The sequence below is a fragment of the Convolutriloba macropyga genome, unplaced genomic scaffold (genome assembly GCF_964194025.1).
Source record: "Convolutriloba macropyga unplaced genomic scaffold, txConMacr16.3 SCAFFOLD_4086, whole genome shotgun sequence".
Classification (NCBI taxonomy): domain Eukaryota; kingdom Metazoa; phylum Xenacoelomorpha; order Acoela; family Convolutidae; genus Convolutriloba; species Convolutriloba macropyga.
This window is the reverse complement of record NW_027452987.1, coordinates 15,001-19,532: the sequence shown is the minus strand read 5'-3', so window position 1 is coordinate 19,532 and position 4,532 is coordinate 15,001.

The window sequence follows — 4,532 nt, the reverse complement described above, 5'->3', positions numbered from 1 at the left end:
GAAAGGAACAGACGGGGGCATTTGTATTGCTACGTTAGAGGTGAAATTCTTGGATCGTGGCAAGACAAACTACTGCGAAAGCATTTGCCAAGAATGTTTTCATTAATCAAGAACGAAAGTCAGAGTATTGAAGAGGATTAGATACCCTCGTAATTCTGACCATAAACTATACCAACCTACAATTTGTCAAAGTCGATCTTGACTTGGCAAGAGATTAACCGGGAAACCAAAGTTTATTGGTTCCGGGGGAAGTATGGTTGCAAAATCGAAACTTAAAGGAATTGACGGAAGGGCACCACCAGGAGTGGAGCCTGCGGCTTAATTTGACTCAACACGGGAAAACTCACCCGGTCCAGACATCTTAAGGATTGACAGATTGAATATCTTTCATGATTATATGGGCGGTGGTGCATGGCCGTTCTTAGTTAGTGGAGTGATCTGTCTGGTTAATTCCGATAACGAACGAGATCTTCTCCATCTAAATAATGAAATTCACTATATGTGAATTCAAACACTTCTTAGAGGAACTATGCGGAATTAAATACCGCAGATGAAGTGAGGCTATAACAGGTCTGTGATGCCCTTAGATGTTCTGGACTGCACGCGCGCTACACTGTGTACTTTTAGATTGAGTACTCAGCCCTTGGTCCGAAATGGACTGGGCAATCAGAGAAAAGTACAGCGCTTCAAGGGGATCGTCTGTTGTAACTTGCAGACGTGAACCAGGAATTCCTGGTACTTATGAGTCAACAACTCATAGGGATTACGTCCCTGCCCTTTGTACACACCGCCCGTCGCTACTACTGATTGGATAGTTAAGCAAGAATTGCAAATTCCTACTGTTGGGACTTCGGTCTCCGGCAACGGGATGAAGCGGATCGAGCTTAATTGTCTAGAGGAAGTAAAAGTCGTAACAAGGTTTCCGTAGGGGAACCTGCGGAAGGATCAGTGATTGATTCCTTCGGGCATGGCTGCTGGTAGAGGCCATGTCTGTAGTGCGCATGACGCTCTGTCGCTAGAGATTGCTTGGCAACCAATCTCGAATTATGTATCGAGCTCAAAAACTACTTGTGTGGATACATAGTTCAGCAGTCATGGCAAGGGACTGCTTAAAGGGAGACTAGTTAGCAAAAGCAGCCTAGCAGAACTGCAGCTATCTAGATCTCAGAAGCTGGGTTATAGAAGCCCAGCTATAGACTTGTGAATGAGAAAGGCCTAAAAAGGTCCACAAGTCGCGTGGTTAGAACCGACACGCAAAAATCCCAGCGAGTGACAGAGCGTTGCGCTGTTCAGTGGGAAAGAGTTGAGCTACTCGGGGCGCCCACTGAACTTGCTCCGAGCCAAAGGCTCGAAAAAACACAGCTTAGCCTCAGATCCTTTACATAGAAGGCTAGCTAAAATAAACTTACCTTGGACGAGGGTAAAGTTTAGTCAGTTCTTAGGGGAGAGTAATCCACAGCTTCTCGCCCTCTGAACATTCTCCCAGATATGTAGGTCTGGGAGAGTCTCCTCCTGTTCTTCGGAATCTGGAGGTAGACAAAGACAGTACGATACGATCTTGCATCGGGATGACTAACCGATAATGATCATAATCTGACAATTTTTCCGGCTTGAGGCACCGGAGTCAGATTAAAGACACATACTGAACTAAAGGCGTATGTGCAAAGCTTGTCGGAGTGTAGAGAGTCAAGCTGAGTTGACTCGTCACGTGGTGATGACAACAGCCATGTGCAAAACACTCACAACTTTATCGTCTATGTGGAAAAGGTTGCTAACAGCGCTCTCTATGAGAGGCCCTCGCATATAACTATACGAGGAAAAGGCGATAGAGTTGTTTGAATGTGGGGCAGGTTCATCGACAAGCTAAGTTGATCACATTCTTGTTGTGGCATCCTACTAGAATTGGTCACGGTCTGCACCAACTCTCCCCAAGTTGGCCAGACTTAAAACTAGAAATAAGGTTTGCAGCTATGTGAACCTAGAAACTGTAAAGGAGTTGAAAGAACTTAAAGGAATTGAAAGAGGCCTTGAGGTATATCCTCTTGGTAAAGACCCACAAAAGCTCACAAAAGTGGCTTCGAAGGGCAAAACTGGTTCATCCAAAACAATTGGAGAGCTTAAAGCAGAACCAATTCGAATGAAACACTATTGGTGAAACTTCATCATGAGAACGTCACAAGCTGATCACGCTCTATGATATGACTAGTATTATGTTGCTTCTAGTAGGCTAAGCGCAAGCCGAAACATCAACATGTGAAAGTCGTAGAATTTTGCAATCAAACTGTGGCTAGTACTGTGATGTTACTAGTAACCTGGTGTTCCGTCATATGGCCAAGAGAGCATTTGAAGGCGAAACTTCTGCATGGGAAAGCTGCATCATGATCAAAATTTTATATCGAGTATTATGTTGACGTTAGTAGGCCTTGGCCGAAAACGCAGCATGTGAAAGGTATAGATAAAAGTTATTGTTGCAGTCAGTACTGTGTAGTTACTAGTAGCTGGATTTAAGCTCAAAATGAGACACTGTTGGTGAAACTTCATCATGAGAATGTCACAAGCTGATCAAGCTCTATGATATGACTAGTATTATGTTGCTTCTAGTAGGCTAAGCGCAAGCCGAAACATCAACATGTGAAAGTCGTAGAATTTTGCGATCAAATTGTGGCTAGTACTGTGATGTTACTAGTAACCTTGTGTTACGTCATATGGCCAAGAGAGCATTTGAAGGCGAAACTTCTGCATGGGGAAGCTGCATCATGAACAAAAGTTTATATCGAGTATTATGTTGACATTAGTAGGCCCTGGCCGAAAGCGCAGCATGTGAAAGGTATAGATAAAAGTTATCGTTGCAGTCAGTACTGTGTAGTTACTAGTAGCTGGATTTAAGCTCGAAATGAGACACTGTTGGTGAAACTTCATCATGAGAACGTCACAAGCTGATCACGCTCCATGATATGACTAGTATTATGTTGCTTCTAGTAGGCTAAGCGCAAGCCGAAACATCAACATGTGAAAGTCGTAGAATTTTGCGATCAAATTGTGGCTAGTACTGTGATGTTACTAGTAACCTTGTGTTACGTCATATGGCCAAGAGAGCATTTGAAGGCGAAACTTCTGCATGGGGAAGCTGCATCATGAACAAAAGTTTATATCGAGTATTATGTTGACGTTAGTAGGCCCTGGCCGAAAGCGCAGCATGTGAAAGGTATAGATAAAAGTTAGCGTTGCAGTCAGTACTGTGTAGTTACTAGTAGCTGGATTTAAGCTCGAAATGAGACACTGTTGGTGAAACTTCATCATGAGAACGTCACAAGCTGATCACGCTCTATGATATGACTAGTATTATGTTGCTTCTAGTAGGCTAAGCGCAAGCCGAAACATCAACATGTGAAAGTCGTAGAATTTTGCAATCAAACTGTGGCTAGTACTGTGATGTTACTAGTAACCTTTTCTTACGTCATATGGCCAAGAGAGCATTTGAAGGCGAAACTTCTGCATGGGGAAGCTGCATCATGAACAAAAGTTTATATCGAGTATTATGTTGACGTTAGTAGGCCCTGGCCGAAAGCGCAGCATGTGAAAGGTATAGATAAAAGTTATCGTTGCAGTCAGTACTGTGTAGTTACTAGTAGCTGGATTTAAGCTCGAAGTGAGACACTGTTGGTGAAACTTCATCATGAGAACGTCACAAGCTGATCACGCTCTATGATATGACTAGTATTATGTTGCTTATAGTAGGCTAAGCGCAAGCCGAAACATCAACATGTGAAAGTCGTAGAATTTTGCGATCAAATTGTGGCTAGTACTGTGATGTTACTAGTAACCTTGTGTTACGTCATATGGCCAAGAGAGCATTTGAAGGCGAAACTTCTGCATGGGGAAGCTGCATCATGAACAAAAGTTTATATCGAGTATTATGTTGACGTTAGTAGGCCCTGGCCGAAAGCGCAGCATGTGAAAGGTATAGATAAAAGTTAGCGTTGCAGTCAGTACTGTGTAGTTACTAGTAGCTGGATTTAAGCTCGAAATGAGACACTGTTGGTGAAACTTCATCATGAGAACGTCACAAGCTGATCACGCTCTATGATATGACTAGTATTATGTTGCTTCTAGTAGGCTAAGCGCAAGCCGAAACATCAACATGTGAAAGTCGTAGAATTTTGCAATCAAACTGTGGCTAGTACTGTGATGTTACTAGTAACCTTTTCTTACGTCATATGGCCAAGAGAGCATTTGAAGGCGAAACTTCTGCATGGGGAAGCTGCATCATGAACAAAAGTTTATATCGAGTATTATGTTGACGTTAGTAGGCCCTGGCCGAAAGCGCAGCATGTGAAAGGTATAGATAAAAGTTATCGTTGCAGTCAGTACTGTGTAGTTACTAGTAGCTGGATTTAAGCTCGAAGTGAGACACTGTTGGTGAAACTTCATCATGAGAACGTCACAAGCTGATCACGCTCTATGATATGACTAGTATTATGTTGCTTATAGTAGGCTAAGCGCAAGCCGAAACATCAACATGTGAAAGTCGT